At 40.5% G+C, this 17,006-nt stretch overlaps 1 protein-coding gene across 6 annotated transcripts in view; it reads left to right on the top strand.

Annotated features, from left to right (window-relative positions):
* CYTH3 (cytohesin 3) overlaps positions 1 to 17,006 on the top strand; it is a 160,434-nt gene that overhangs the window by 113,564 nt on the left and 29,864 nt on the right. The window contains exons 2-3 of one of the 6 annotated variants that reach the window (XM_071211136.1): positions 12,014 to 12,096; positions 14,298 to 14,396. The exons of the other annotated variants lie outside the window; for them this stretch is intronic. The gene's annotated coding sequence lies outside the window, so the exon portion shown is untranslated. The remainder of the gene's footprint in view (positions 1 to 12,013; positions 12,097 to 14,297; positions 14,397 to 17,006) is intronic. 6 annotated transcript variants of the gene reach the window in all.

Raw genomic sequence — 17,006 nt, forward strand, 5'->3', positions numbered from 1 at the left:
GTGTACTGCAAAGAATATGCTTGAGCCATATTTGCTTCCTGCCTTTTTCTTTTTAAACAGTTTTATTAAGATATATTCACATTCCATCCATCCATCCATCCAAAGAGTACAGTTAGTGGCTTTTAGTATATTCTTGGTTATGCATTCATCACCACAATCAATTTTAGAACATTTTCATCCCAAAAGAAAACCCTATATGCCTTAGCAGTTACTTCTCAGTCCCTTTATCTTTCCCCACCCCTATATAACCACTGATCTATTTGTGTCTTTGGTAGATTTATTTATATTTACATTTTATATAAATGGAATCATACGTGTAATCCTTTGTGTCTGCTTTCTTTCACTTAGCTTAATGTTAATTTTAAAAATAATGATTTTGTTAAGTTGTAGGTTTGCAAGAAAGTTGTGTAAATAATACAGCATTCCCATATACTCCCCATTGTTGACACTTTGCATTGGTGTGGTACCGTTGTTATAGTTGATGAAGGAATATTAAATTTGGTACTATTAACTATTTATTGTATTAAGTTCTCTGTTTCCTTATTGATCTTCTGTGTAGATGTTCTATCTTTTGATAAGAGTGGTATATTGACACCTCTAACTATTACTTAAGGGGTGTCTATTTCTCCCTTCAGTTTTGTCAGTGCCGTCATGTATTTTGGGGCACTATGCTTCGTTAGGTCCATAGTAAACAACATATAGTTGAATCTTGCTTTTTTATCCATTCTGCCACTTTGTCTCTTAATTGGGTAGTATAATCCATTAACATTCTGTGTTTTTACTGTAAAGGCAGTACTTCAGCAATTTTATCCTTTGGTTTTTATATATATCATATATTAGACAACCTACATCTATAACTTATTAATCTAATTTTACTAAAGTAAAAAGTTGGCATAATCTCAAAAAAAAAAGAAAAGATACCTACTTAGCTTGAGTAGTATACATGGTCTCTGCTCCCATATCCCTGTTTCCCCTCTTTGTCATTTTTGTCCCATTTTACCACTTTGTATTTTGCACATCCATTATCAGGCAATATGCCTTTTTCTTGTTAAATTGTATTCTGATTTACTCTGTGAATTAAGGAGTAGAGTTGTATATTGAGGACACAGCACTGTTGGACATTGCTTTTAGTTACCCTTACTGAAGATCTTCATTTCTTCAGTAAGGATAACTAAGCCACTCTCGCCTTTTCCTTTCAAACTGCAGAACTGCGTTTAGTAATTCTTATGCAGGTCTCTTCTCTCTTTCTGTTTATCTGTGAGTGTTTTAAACTCTTCCTCAGTTTTGAAGGTCAGTTTTGCCAGGCAAAAGCCTTTTTGGCTGGCAGTTTTTCTCTTTCAGTATCTTAAATACATTATACCATTGCCTTTTGCCTCCATGGTTCCTAATGAGAAATCAGCATTTAGTCTTATTGAGGCTCCCTTGTATATGACAAATCACTTTTCTTTTGTTTCCAGAATTGTCTCTATCTTTGGCTTTTGACATTCTGATTTGTATCTCAGAGTAGGTCTGTTAGGGTTTATTCTGTCTGGAGTATGTTGCACTTCTTGGACATGTATATGTCCTTCGTAAGAGTTGGGAAATTTTTGGCCATTATTTCCTCAGATATTCTTTCTGCACTTTTCCCTTCTCTTCATCTGGGACACATGATGCTTATGTTTGTGCGCTGCGTGCTGTCACTCACATCCCTGAGACACTGCTCAATTTTTTTCTGTTCTTTCCTCTATGTTCTTCTAACTATATTATTTTGATTGTTCTATGTTTTAGTGCACTGCTTCTTCTGTCTGTTCAAATCTGCTATTGTATGCCTCTAGTATTTTTAATCTCTGCTGTTGTGCCTTTCATCCCCATACTTTGTTATGTTACTTTTTGTATTTTCAGATTGTTCTTTATGCTCACACATTGTCCTCTTAATATCCTTTATCTCTTTTTGCAAATTTCTTTCATTTCCTTGAACTGATTTAGGAGGTTTGTTTGAACATCTTTGATGACTTCTGAGTCTCCTCTGAAGCTTTAATTTGTTCCCTTGACTGTGCCATGTCTTCCTGTTTCTTAGTATGGCTTGTAATTTTTTGCTGATGTCTGTGCATCTGATGATCTGAAGTTAACTCCGAAACTTCGTTTTTCCTTTTCCAGGAATTTATTGTTGATTGCTTTTTTGACACTCAGTCCAACTTATTCTAGACCTTTAGAGTAGCCTGTGTTTAAGTGTTCAGATTTTCTCAGCTCTTCTTCCTCGGATTATTGCCCTGGATAGGCAGTGCAATTTGTAAGGTTGCACTTTTTGTGCAGTTGTTTCACCTCTAGGAGAGAGAGTTTCCTTTCCTCTATTCGGTCTCGGGGAATCTTGATCTGTTCTGTTTGTTTTTGTGCAGACTTTTCCCCCCCAGCTCCTATGGTTTGTTTAAATTCTCTCCCTTACGTAGTACTGTTTTCCTTTACTTTTCAGTTCTGAGACCTGTACTGTCTTACAGTAGAGTTCAATTTAATCCTCCCCTTTTTTCTGTGAGGCTTTTCTGCCCCCAGTTTGTTTCCGGTTAGGGTGTCCTGTTCTGGGGAGCCAGATGGTCTCAATCAGAAAGGTAGGTCACTTCAAAACTCTCTGTTTTGCATTTAGGTGGTCCAGCCGACTGAAAGTGGACTGAGTGAGAAAACAGCGGTTCTTGCTGGCATTTCTCTTGGGGTCTCTCCCCCTTCCCCAGGGCCCTTTGGTATTTTGTATGCAGCATTCCTCCATGGCTTGTGTTCACCCTGGGTCTCTGCGAATTTAGGTCCCTGTGCCTGAATATTTGTGGAGTTCTAACTCGCTGCTGTGGACCGCTCCAGGTCTTTGTCCACACTGGGAGGGACCCGGGCAGTGCTGCCTCTGTGCGACTCCCAAGCTGTGTGGACCAGTGATGGGGAGGGAATGGGAAACTACCGGCTGTCTGGGATGGAATTTTCCTACCTGATATGTTTCTGTTTCTTGGATTCAGTGTTTGTGGAGTCCTTATGCTGTCTCTTCCATCCTCCAAGAGTTCTAAGCAAGTGGGATTTGTCCTTTTATTCACTACATCTCCTGGGAGGCTTTTTCAGGGGATGCCTTAGGTCGCCATGTTGATGACGTTGCTCATTTATGCCCTCTTGACTTTAAAGAATATTTTGACACATAATTGTAGAATGAATGAAAGGCTCTTAGAATTTTTCCCCCTTCCCCAGACCCTTTCCCCCTTTTATTTCTTTCTGTAGCACTTGACAGTGTTTTGTGTGGGGACATTTTCAAGACCATGAAATGTATGAAGTAGCTCTTTTAATGACAAAGATTTAAACTAACAACAGTCTCTCATCCCTGGAGCAACTTTTGTGAGAAATCTATGGTCTGAGTACCCTGATAATTCAACAGATATATTTGAGTATGCATCAAGTGTCACCGTTCCCGGTGCTGGGAATGCACTGATGAAAGAGGACAGGAAGAACCCGTCCTTAGATACTGCGACTTCATCTTCTAGGAGGAGGAGATGATGTAAGCTAAGCAATAAGTAGATGAAATGATTGTAATACCAGCACATAGTACTTCTGTGTGCAGCAACCTGGTGGGGTAGTTGCCATTATTATCCCTACTAAAGATGAGAAAAGTGAAGCCTGGAAGTCCATGTAGCTGATTCAGCATCAGAGCCAGGATTCAAACCCAGCCGTGTGACTCCACAGCACAGGCGTTTAATCCTTATTCTGTATTGCCTGCAAAACACTTTTGGTAATAAATGCTATGACAAACATAGAGCAGTGATGCGTTCTAGAACAGGGTTTTGCAGGCAGGTGGGGATCCTTCAGACAAAGGTGGCCAGGGGAGGCTTGAGCTGCCATCTGTGGGAGAGGGAGCTGCAGGGGCGACTGGCAGCAGCTGGCCCTCAGGGAGCTGGGGAGAGTCTGAGGTCCCAGGTGGGGGCAGATCCAGGAGGGCTGTAGGCCCAGGGGAAGCAGTTGGATTTTATTCTGAGCACAGTGGGAAGCCATATGTATTTTAGGCAGAGAGAGACATGATTTTATTTAAATTTTAATGAGTACTGCCAAGACTTTTAATTAGAAAGGAAATTGAGATGAAATTTCAGAATATTGTCCATTTTGTAATTAAATGTCAAATGAAACCTTAGCCAAGGATATCGGACTTCAAGTTTAACAAAAAATTGAGTCATGCTCCCCCAATCCCCACCCCTCTTTTTTTTATGGGGGGCTGTTTAAGAATATTTAAGTGTGATGACTCTATTGATAAAGGCAATTATGTCCACCCATTTCCTTTTGGAAGAGTATGGTTGAAACTGCTGTGGAAGAAAAAATGCTGCTGTCCTCAGAGGCCTTGGAGGCTGCACTGAAGAAGGCTGTGTCTGAATTACTCAGAGCTAGTGCGTGAACTGGAAGAAAAGGAATGGCGTCTACTCTGATGGTTTCTCCTGGGGCACTGGCAGCATACCTGCTAATTCAAATTTCATGAATTTTTAGCCAAATGCACTTTTGGATACAGTGGATAGGTTATAAAAATGTCTATCTTCTCAATTTAATGACGCACTCAAGGGCAAATTTGAAAATAATTTCAATGAAAAGAGGAAAATCTCATCTTAAATTTTAGTAGACAGTTTTCTGACGGCATGGCTGAAAATCTCACCTGAAATCTGGTGTAAGGAACCTCTTTGATCTTCTGTCCAATTTTCAAGAGGATTTATTGGCAGTTAGGTTTAATTAAATTGCTCAAGATGACTTCCAAAAAATTGTTTTAGAGAATTATTTGGTAGCTTGGATGTTATCCAATTTAAAAAAAAATTAATAGACTTCATTTTTTAGAACTGCTTTGGATTTATAGCAAAATTGTGCAGATAGTACAACATTCCCATTTAGGCCCTTCGTCACACACAGTTTCCCTATTATTAACCTTGTGTTAGTATGGTACCATTTATTATAGTTGACAAACTAGTATCGATATGTTATTATTACCTAAGGTTTTGGCAGATACGTAATATCATGCAGCCACCATTACAATATCACAGATTAGTTTCACAGCTCTAAATATGCCTTGTACTCACCTCTCCATCCTTCCTCTCCTCCTCTAGAACCTCTGGCAACCACTGAGCTTTTTACTATCTCTGTGGTTTTACCTTTTCCAGAGTGTCAAAATTGGAATCATCCAATATGTAGCCTTTTCAGACTGGCTTCTTCCACTTAGCCATATTCATTTAAGGTTCCTTCATGTCTTTTTTATGGCTTAATACCTCATTTCTTTTTTTTTTTTTTTTTTAAGATTTATTCCCCACCTACCCATTGTTTGCATTCTCTGTCTGCTTTCTGTGTCCATTTGCTGTGTGCTCTCTGTGTCTGCTCATCTTTTTAGGAGGCTTGGGGAACTGGACCTGGGACCTCCAATGTGGGAGGGAGGCACCCAATCACTTGAGCTACCTCTGCTCCCTGCTTATTGTGTGTCTCATTGTGTTTCCTCACTGTCACTGCATCATCTTGTTGCATCATCTCATTGTGTCAGCTCACCACACCAGCCCTGTTGCATCAGCTCTCTTTCTTGCTTGTCTTCTCTGGAGGCACTGGGAACCGAACCTGGGACCTCCCATGTTGTAGGCGGGGGGAGCTCATTTACTTGAGCCACATCCCTTTGCCCTCATTTCATTTCTTAAATTTTTAAAAAAATATTTATTTATCCCCCCCACCCCCCGCCCCACCGCTTGCTTGCTCTCTGTTCTCTGTGTTCATTTGCTGTGTGTTCTATATGTGCTGGTCTCCCCTTGTTGAGTCATCTTGCTGCACAAGCTCTCCGCAGGCACGGGCTATCAGCTCTCCACAGGTGCGGGCCAGCTTGCCTTCACAAGGAGGCCCAGGAAAGTGAACCCAGCGCCTCCCATGTGGTAGATGGGAGCCCAGTTGGTTGAGCCACATCCACTTCCCTCCCCTCATTTCTTTTTATTACTGAATGATATTCCATTGTGGGAAGTGGATGTGGCTCCAGCGATTGGGCTCCTGTCTACCCTTATGGTGGGTCCCCAGTTCGATTACCAGGGCCTCCTGGTGAAAAGTAAGCTGGCCTCTGTGGTGCAGAGAGCTGGCGTAACAAGGGGACACAACAAAAAGAGACGCAAAGGAGAGACAGGGAGAGATACAAGAAACCAGGAAACAGGGCTTATGCGATTGAGCACCTCTCTCCCACGTCAGAACCTCCCAGATCAGTTCCTGGTGCCTCCTGAAGAGAAGACAAGGAGACACAGAAGAACACACAGTGAATAGACGCAGAGAGCAGACAGGCATAAGCGACAGGTGGGGAAGGGGGGGTGGAATAAATAAATCTTTAAAAAAAAATTCATGGGAAACGGACTTTGGCCCAGTGGTTAGGGCGTCCGTCTACCATATGGGAGGTCCGCGGTTCGAACCCCGGGCCTTCTTGACCCGTGTGGAGCTGGCCATGCGCAGTGCTGATGCGCGCAAGGAGTGCCGTGCCACGCAAGGGTGTCCCCCGCGTGGGGGAGCCCCCACGCGCAAGGAGTGCGCCCGTGAGGAAAGCCGCCCAGCGTGAAAAGAAAGAGCAGCCTGCCCAGGAATGGCGCCGCCCACACTTCCCGTGCCGCTGACGACAACAGAAGCGGACAAAGAAACAAGACACAGCAAATAGACACCAAGAACAGACGACCAGGGGAGGGGGAGGAAATTAAATAAATAAATAAATCTTTAAAAAAAAAAAATTCTGCTGTATGAATGATGTACCACCTATTGATTCACCTTTTGAAGGACAGTTTGGTTGATTCTGGTTTTTATCTGTTACGAATAAAGCTGCAAGAAACATTCATGCTCAGTTTCTCATGTGGATGTAAGTTTTCAACTCAATTGGATAAACACCTAGGAGTGTGATTGCTGGATCATATGGTAAGACTATGTTGAACTTTTAAGAAATTGCCAGACCATCTTCCAAAGTGTCATTATATTTGATGTTTTTTAAAAAAATCAATTTATTGATACATATTAATAAAGCATACAGTTCATCCAAAGTATACAATCTGTGGTATTTGCTATAATCACATTGTTGTGCGTTCATCACTTTAATCATTATTAGAGCATTTTCATTATCTCAATAATAATAAACAGACATAACAAGAAAATTCCTCACCTCTCAATCTCTCTATGCTTCCCCCACTGTATATAGCTGCTGTTTTTGGCTGTTCTAGCCAAAGCATATAATCAGCAGCTTTTAGTATAATCACAATGTTGTACATTCATCATCTCAAACATTTTAGGACAATTTCATTACTCTAAAAAAGAAAGACTGCACACCCTTAGCACATTATATGGCTTTTATTAATGTGTATTTGTGAAGTTGTTCCCCCTCCCCCATCCCCACCCACAACTTTGGGCCATGAAGAAAATCAGTTTAACAGACTTGGTGTCAAAAGTTAATTATTTTGTTCTATCCTTTACCTTTCTAAAAGAGAAACTCTCAGTGTTCATTATTAATTGACACAGCTGAGGTAAATGTATTTATCTTTCAAAATCTTTTATTTTTTTAATTTTAAATATACAGTAGGAACATTTATTTTAACACTTCTAAAAGATATTTATTTTTCCACATACTAGTTATTTTGAAATGTCAATTAACATTGAAGATCAGCATTAGGTTTTTGAGATAGTAGTATATATTATGCCATCTATACATGAAGATACAGGCACAGAGAGGTTATGTAAGTTGCCCAAGTCTCACTACTAGTAAGTGACAGGTTGAGTCTGGGTAGTCTGGCTAGGGGATCCATGTTCTGAACTCGTGCCACATTGAGTCTGCACTTCCTTGGTGACTGCTGTGACGGTGGCTGGTGGCTGCATTTTAGCAGTGGTCCTCAAACTGGTGTCCAACAGAATCATTTGGGAAGCTTGTTAAAATGCAGAGTCCTAGGCGAGGTTCTTAAATGGTCGGCATGGGGTAAGGGCTAAGAAATTAGTCAAGTATGTCTAAGGGTGTCTGATACAGATGGTGTGTAGACTATGTTGTAAGAAATCGCTATAGAAAATGAGCTAGAATCAGAGATTCAAATGAAATACTTGCTGAGGATTCCAGAGAGCCGGCTGAGTCCTTGACTCTTCTGTTCAGTTTTGCTAAATGAAACCAGGGAGTAAAAAAAAAATGTTTTAACCACTGGAAGTCCTGTGGCTTGTTGGTGGTTGGCTCTTTTACCCAAACAGGAAGAGCAACAATTGTGGGTTGGCATGTTGGTTGTGTAGAGGCTACTTTATATACCTGAGTTCAGAAGCTCATCTGGGGAAGAGTGCAACATCATGTGAGTGTAAAGACAAAGTAGTTCTCTTAAAAACTTACGAGTGCTCTTAGTTTATTGCAAATTTTATCTTTGTATCGTGCACAAATTCTTATCTGTCTCATGCGGCTGATAACTGTGCCTACCTCAGGTGGAAGGAGACTTTGGAACAAAAACAGTCATAGCTTTCAAAGATATCATCTTATAGAAGATTTAGTAATGTTTTTTTAAAAATCGATTTTATTTGTTACATATAATAAAGCATACAATCCATCTAAAGTGTACCATCTATCCAAAGTTTATAATTATTGGTATTTGGTATAATCAAATAGTTGTGCATTCATCACTTCATTCCTTATTACAGCATTTTCATTATTCCAATAATAATAAAAGCGAAGCAATCTCATCTCCTCTCCTTCTCTCTATGCTTCCCCTTCCATACATAGCTGCTATTCTGTTTCCATCTCTCTAGTTTATTTGTATCTATATTTTGTATAGATGGAGTCAAGCAATATGGAGTACTTTGTATCTAGTTTCTTTCATTTAGTATATTTCCTTTTCCCTTTTTTTTTTTAACTCTTAATGGAAGATTATTAGTATATTACTATATAGTGCTGTCTATAGTTCGGCTATATTTTTACCTGATATTAACATCTTGTAACAGTAATGTACATTTGTTAGTTTCAAAGAAAAATGGTCTTATATATGCAGTATTACCTATACTCATATTTCACGTTTTGCTATGCTATGATACATTTTCAGATTTCTTTCTAGTTATATACATGACCTTAGACTTTCCCTTTCAACCACTGTCATACCCATGTATATTAGTACTGCTGGTTATAAACACCATGTTTGAAGTGCTTTCACCATTTCTATTCGTTTCTAAGGGTTTACAAACAACGTTTTTACCAATTCCGTGCAGATTAACCCTCAGCTTTGCATTTTCTAACTTCATTATATTTTCTGGTGACCTATATTATAGTTATTTAACTCCGTGAGTTTACACAGTGTATTTAGTTCCTAATAGCTCGCTCATATGGTATTTGTCCTTTTAGTAAAGTTGTGTTTTACCTGTTTCCAAAACAATTTTGAATTAAGAGATATTATTTTATTATAAAGTAAGTATTCTTTGTAACTGTTTCATTGAGTCTAAGATGCACATTAAAATGTTTTCATTTTTTTTAAGAGTTACGGGGCAGGGGGGAGGTTTGAACCCAGGACCTCATACATTTGAAGCAGGCCCTCAACCACCGAGCTGCACCTGTTTCCTAAAAAAAAAGTTATATTGTAATACATATAACACAAAACTTCCCATTTTAACCACTCCATATGTACAATTCAGTGATATTAATTACATTCCCAATTTTGTGTTACCACTACCAAAACCGCTATCAAAATCTATCACCCCAGCAAGAGCTCTATACTCATTAAGCAGTAACCTCCTCTGCCCCAACACCTGTTAACCTCTAAATATATTTTCTCTATATATGAACTTGCCTATTCTAGATCCTATACATGGGATAATACAATATGCGTCCATTTGTGTCCATCTTCTTTCACTTATATAATGTCTTCACGGTTCATCCACATTGTAGCATGTATCAGAACTTCATTCCTTTTAATGGCTGAATAATACTCAATTGTATGTATAGACTACGTTTTATTTATCCATTCACTGGTTGATGGACACTTGGGTTCGGTTCTACCTTTTAGCTATTGTGAATAATGCTACTATGGACATTGGTGTACGAATATCTGTTTGAGTCCCTATTCCTAGAAGTGAAATTGCTGGTCCATATGGTAATTTTATGTTTAACTTTCTGAGGAACCATGTTATTTTCCACAAAGGCTGAGTCATTTTACATTGCCGCCAGCAATAAGGGTTTCTGTTTCTCTGCATCCTTGCCTATACTATTTTTACATTTGTTTTATAGCAGCCAACCTCTTTGATATAAAGTGACATCTTATTTTGATTCTCCCTAATTGTTAATGATTTTGATCATGAAGATGCACATTTTAACCTCTCTGAAATTGGGAATGCATCTTACAGTTTGCCATCTTATAATTAAAATTTATAGTGTTGATACTTTTTCTTTCTTCTTCTTCTCCTCCCCCTTTTTTTTTTTTTTGGATGGGGGGAACTTTCAGAAATTGAAGCCAGGACCTTATACATGGGAAGGAGGCACTCCACCACTTGAGCTACATTTGCTCCCCGCCTTTTCTTTCTTAATGAATAACAAACTAACGAAATGGCATACCAAACACTCAACGTATTTTAGATTTGCTGAATATTACTATTTATTCTGTCACTCTAGAAAGAACAACAGAGATCCCGCTTTGTAAAGTGACCACAGTCTCCCCATACCTGCTTTGTGCTTTGTGTTTTGGAATCACAGAACGTCGGGCAGAGGTGGCAGTGAGGCCTCCAAACTGCTGCTGCCTCTCAGACCAGATGGTGCCATCCTAGTGCGTTAGCCTCAGCTCTGTTCCTGTCCAGCAGGTTCTTGGTGTGCTGCTGTAGTGCCTTTTTTTTCCCCAGGAAATTCTTCCTTCTGTCTGTTGAGGATTTTGAAAAGGAATCAGTTCTTGATGCAGACTTTCAGGGGGAGTGTTGAGTTCCTGAATCCTGGGGTCAGTATCTTACCATCACAGGGCCAGCAACTTGAGCAAGGAGCAGTTTCTTGTGGACAGCTAAATATCTGCCAAGCACACAAGAGACTGGTGTATAAACTCAAAATACCAATGTGATTTAAGATGGTGAAGCTCCCTATCCAGGGACTAGAAGACACTTTTTACTCTGCCGTCTGGGGCAGTTCTTCACAATCTTTCGAACTTTTTTTTTTTCAATATTCAGTTTGTCATTGGTATCTTTGTAAAATGCAATAAAAATGAATTACTTGGAAGATGAAATGTAGAAAAAAGCCCAACTATGTATAATCTACAAATCCCCAACTTTTATTAGATTCAACAGATGTGAAATTACTGTCACATGGCTCTAAAAGTTGCTGTATTTGTCTCACATTGTGAACTGGTGATAAACCAGATCTTGGACTTTGTTCTTTTTTTTAAAATATTTATTTTTATTTATTTTTCTCCCCTTCCCCGCCCTCTAGTTGTCTGCTCTCTGTGTCCGTTCTGTGTGTGTTCTTCTGTGACCACTTCTATCCTTATCAGTGGCACCGGGAATCTGTGTCTCTTTTTGTTGTGTCATCTTGTTGTGTCAGCTCTCTGTGTGTGCGGCGCCATTCTTGGGCAGGCTGCACTTTCTTTCGCGCTGGGCGGCTCTCCTTACGGGGCACACTCCTTGCATGTGGGGCTCCTCTACACGGCGGACACCCCTGCATGGCACGGCCTCCTTGCACGTCAGCACTGCACGTGGGCCGGCTCCACACAGGTCAAGGAGGCCTGGGGTTTGAACCACGGACCTCTCATGTGGTAGGTGGATGACAAGTCCATTGGCCAAGTCTGCTTCAGCCCTTGGACTTTGAGTAGCACTAATCTAGGGCATCGTTTTGCCCACTGGGAGGGTGAATGAGACACTGAATTGGTAGTCAGAAGTCTCCTTGCTAAACTTAGAATCAGAACTACAGAAAGCCAGCGTGACCTGACTGACCATTCCCTCTTTCCAGCAGACAAGACTTCGGCAGCCTGTTGGCTAGTGTCCATGGAGGAGTGTCTGCCTGGGTGGCACTGAGTGTGTACTGCCAAGTTTTTCCTATCTGACTCTTCTTTTTCTCTTTCAGGTTTACTACCATTTTACTTACTGATGTATTCTTGTTTGGGGATGTGTAAAACAGACCCACTTCAAAAACCAAAGACAAATACAGTAAATATTTGTGTTCACTTTAAGTTTCATGTTCACACTGCCCACCATCGACAGTGGTTTACATTTTGTCGTATTTATGTGTATCTTTTTTTTTTTTAATAAAGGAGCTAAAAATTAATTGGAGGCAAAGTTGTAAACTTTGACCTCTACTCCAAGTGTCGTCTCCTTAGAGGGAAACACTACGCTGAATTTGATGTTTGCCTATCCTTTTATATTATACATATATAGTATATATATACACATATCCATTTACACTATATAGTATTGCTTTGTGTCTTTTAAAAAATGTTCATAAATGAGACCATACTGTACAGATCCTCCAATATCAACTCAACTTTATATATCAATATTTTTTAAAGATTTATTTCCTGCCCCCTGTGCCCTCCCCCCCATTGCCTGCTCTCTGTGTCCATTTGCTGTGTGTTCTTCTGTGTCCACTTGCATTCTTGTCAGGTGGCACCAGAAATCTGTGTCTCTTTTTGTTGTGTCATCTTGCTGTGTCAACTCTGTGTGTGTGTGGCACCACTCCTGGGTGGGCTACATTTTTTGCATGGGATGGCTCTCCTTTTGGGGCACACTCCTTGCACATGGGGCACCCCTCTGCAGGGGACACCCCCATGTGGCACGGCACTCCTTGCTCATCACACAGACCAGGAGGCCCTGGATACTGAACTCTGGACCTCCTGTATATGGTAAGCGGATGCTCTATCAGTTGAGCTGCCTCTGCTTCCCTCAACTTTATATTCTTAAGACATTTGATACACGTCCATTCCTTTTAATTGCTTATAGTTTTCAGTTTATATATATATACCATATTTTGTCTATTCCCATATTCATGGATATTTAGATTTCCCATTTTTAAATTATTTTGTTCTTCACTATTCTGTCATTATTAAATTGTCACTTTCACATGTGGCTTTCAGCTTGGGTGTTTTAAGTTTTTTATTAATATGAGCAGTGCTGCCATGAGCGTTCTTTTATCTGTCTCCTGAATATAGGAGAGTTTTTAAAATTCCACTTATTTGTGAATTTTCCATTTCTCCCTGTTATTGATTTCTAGCTTCATTTTCTTATAGTCAGAGAAGATACATTGTATAATTTCAGTAATTTTTAATGTATTGAGACTTGTTTTGTACCTAGCATATGGTCTGTCCTGGAGAATGACCCATGTGCACTAGAGAAGAATGTGTATTCTGCTGCTGTTGGGTGTAGTGTACTATATATGTCTGTTAGGTCTTGCTGGTTTGGAGTATCATTCAAGTTTTCTGTTTCCTTATTGATCTTCTGTCTAGATGCTCTATCCATTATTGGAAATGGTGTATTGAAATCTTCTACTATTAATATAGAACGAACTATTTGTTCCTTCAAATCTGTATTTGCTTCATATATTTTGGGGTTCTGCTGTTAGGTGTTAAATATTTATAATTGTTATGTCTTCTTGTTGAATTGACCCCTTTGTCAGTATATAGTGCTCCTCTTTGTCCCTCATAACTGTCTTGACTTAGTCTATTTTATCTGATACTCGTATAGCTGCCCCAGCTCTCTTTTGGTTACTACTTGCATGTTTTTTTGTTTTGTTTTGTTTTGTTTTTCTTCCATCCTTTCACTTTCATCCTGTCTTTGAATTTAAGGTGAGTCTCTCGTAACAGCATATAGTTAGGTCATGCTTTTTAATCCATTCTGCCAATATCTGCATTTTGACTAGGGAGTTTAATCCATCTACATTTAAAGTAACTACTGATTAAAAAAAGAAAAAAACACACAAAGTAACTACTGATAATGCAATATTTTCTTTTGCCATTTTACAATTTTTTGTTTGTAAATAGTATTATACCATTTTTGAGCCTAAATTCTTCCATTAATGCCTGCTTCCGTATTTATTTGGCATTTTGTATTATACTATTTTGAGACCCTTCTCATTTCTTTCTTAATATAGTTTTCACATATTTTCATTGTGGTTACCGCGGGGTTAAAATCAATCATCCTAAATCTACCACAATCATGTTTTTATTTAATATCAACAACTTCAATATGTAAACCTACACCGTTCCTATACCCCTTTGTCCCTCCATCTTTTTATTTTTTCAGTGCTTTAAATATTTCATACCACTGCTTTCTTGCTTCCATGGTTTCTGATGAGAAATCTGCACTTAATCTTATGGAGATTTTCTAGCCCATAATGCATTACTTTTCTCTTGCAGCTTTGAGAATCTCCTTGGCATTGGACGTTTGATTACCTTGTGTCTGGGCATGGTTCTCCTTCAATTTATCCTGTTTGGAGTTTGTTGGGTTTCTTGAATGTGCGTATTCATGTCTTTTGTTAAATTTGGTACATTTTCTTCTTCTTCTCTTTCTTCCCTTCCGGGACTCCCATAGTGTGTATATTGGTTTCCGCAGGTCTCTTAGGCTCTGTTCCTTCTTTTTTTGCTGTTTTTCTCTTTGCTCAGTCTGAAACATTTCTGTTGTCTTGTCTTTGAGTTCACTGATTCTTTCTTCAGCCACCTTCAGTCTGCTTTGGAAACTGTCTAGGGAATTTTTCATTTCAGATATTGTGGCGCTCAGCTAATGTATTTGTCTGGAGAGATCCCCATTGTTGTTTTTCTCATATTCTTTAGTTCTTTCTCAGTGTTTTCCTTTATCTCTTTGACTGTAATGAGGATAATGAGGCAGATCACCATGAGGCAAATGGGAAAGCGTAGGGTCCTCTTTGCACCTCCTGCTTCTCCAGGGTGCCTGCTGCTCCTCCACAGGGCACCTGCTGCTCCTCCAGCGTGCCTGCTGCTCCTCCAGCATGCCTGCTGCTCCTCCAGCATGCCTGCTGCTCCTCCACAGGGTGCCTGCTGCTCCTCCAGTGCGCCTGCTGCTCCTCCAGTGCACCTGCTGCTCCTCCATGGGGCGCCTGCTGCTCCTCCAGCGCACCCGCTGCTCCTCCACAGGGCGCCTGCTGCTCCTCCAGCGCACCTGCTGCTCCTCCACGGGGCGTCTGCTCCTCTAGGGCACCTGCTACTCCTCCACAGGGTGCCTGCTCCTCCTCAGGGTTTATGCTTGCTAGAGGCCCCAGGAATTCCCACTCACAGTCCACAGGAGTTTGAGTGAACTCTATTCCTTTGGAACAGAACTGCCCCTCCTGAGTGTTCCAGTTGCTTTTGAAACAGCCTTTCAGCCAGCCCTTCTCGTTTTAGCCCCTTCACAGCCCACCTCAGCCACCTGGACTGGCCAGTTGCTGAGCCTTTGTGGACTCTGACTCCCCTGGTGGCTTCAGCGCCTCCTCCCTGAAGTCAGCTGATTTGGTTAATGCTGGTTCAGGGTCTTTTCCAACTTCTAAAATATGGTTGTTCTTCCTTTCCCTTTTCTCTTTGTCCTTGTGGGTTTATGAGTTTTCACAAAAATTGTTTTTACTATCATTATTGTGAGGTTTCATTACTACAGTTTTGTGGTTTTTCATTTGCATTTCCCTGATTTATTAAGAGTTGACAGCATTTCACATACCCACTCATATGACTTTTTTGGTCTTGTGCCTGTTTAAGCTTTGATTTATAGGAGTTACATATTCTGATACCAATCTTTCGACAGTTTCTGCCTTTGCCTTTCACTTTATGATGTGAAACTTTTGATGGGCAAAGGTCCTTAATTTTTTTTTTTTAAGATTTATTTATTTTTCTCCCTTCCCCACCCCCCGGTTGTCTGCTGTGTCCATTCGCTGTGTGTTCTGTGTCCGCTTGTATTCTTTTTTTTTTTTTTAAAGATTTATTTATTTCTCTCCCCTTCCTCCCCTGCCTCAATTGTCTGTTCTTTGTATCTATTTGCTGCATGTTCTTCTTTGTCTGCTTCTGTTGTTGTCAGCAGTATAGGAATCTGTGTTTCTTTTTGTTGCGTCATCTTGTTGCATCAGCCCTCCGTGTGTGCGGCGCCATTCCTGGGCAGGCTGCACTTTCTTTTGCGCTGGGTGGCTCTCCTTACGGGGCACTCCTTGTGCGCATCAGCACTGTGCATGGGCCAGCTCCACCGGGTCAAGGAGGCCCAGAGTTTGAACCGTGGACCTCCCATGTGGTAGACAGATGCCCTAACCACTGGGCCAAGTCCACTTCCCCGCTTGTATTCTTGTCAGCGGCACCTGGCATCTGTGTCTCTCTTTGTTGTGTCATCTTGCTGTGTCAGCTCTCCACATGTGCGGTGCCATTCCTGGACAGGCTGCACTTTCTTCGCGTGGGATGGCTCTCCTTACGGGGTGCACTCTTGTGCATGGGGCTCCCCTACACGGGGGACACCCCTGTGTGACATGGCACTCCTTGTGTGCATCAGCACTGTGCATGGGCCAGCTCATCACAAGGTTCAGGAGGCCCTGGGTTTGAGCCTTGGACCTCATGTGTGGTAGGTGGACGCCCTATCCGTTGGGCCAAATCTGCTTCCCGAAGGTCCTTAATTTTGATGTCATTACATTTAATAGTGCTTTCCTTTGTGATTTCCATTTTTCCCTATCTTGTTTAAGATCCTTCCCTACTTTGAAATAGTGAAAATGTTCGTGTTTTCTGCTAAAAGACAAGTGTGGTGTTGCCTTTATGTTTAGGTCTTTATCTATAATTGACTGAAAATATTAATAAATAAGGACCCAGTTTCATTTTTTTTTCCATGTAATTGATTTAACACATCATTTATTGACAAGTCCATCCTGTGTGTAGGTCTGGGGGTGGTATTCTGTGCACTGTCTTCTGGTTCATCAATCAGTTTGTCCCTACGCTGTTCTCACGTTATTTTAATTTGCAGAAGCTCTAGATATTCTCTCACTATGTACTCATATTCTTAATCTTTTCTCTTTAAACAAGTTAAGGAAATTGAAATTGAACACAAAATAGGATTCTCAAAGCCAAGAGCTATGTTTTTTAAAAGTTTAATGAAATAAACCAACTCTA

The sequence above is a fragment of the Dasypus novemcinctus genome, chromosome 23 (assembly GCF_030445035.2).
Source record: "Dasypus novemcinctus isolate mDasNov1 chromosome 23, mDasNov1.1.hap2, whole genome shotgun sequence".
In the NCBI taxonomy this organism is placed as follows: Eukaryota; Metazoa; Chordata; class Mammalia; order Cingulata; family Dasypodidae; genus Dasypus; species Dasypus novemcinctus.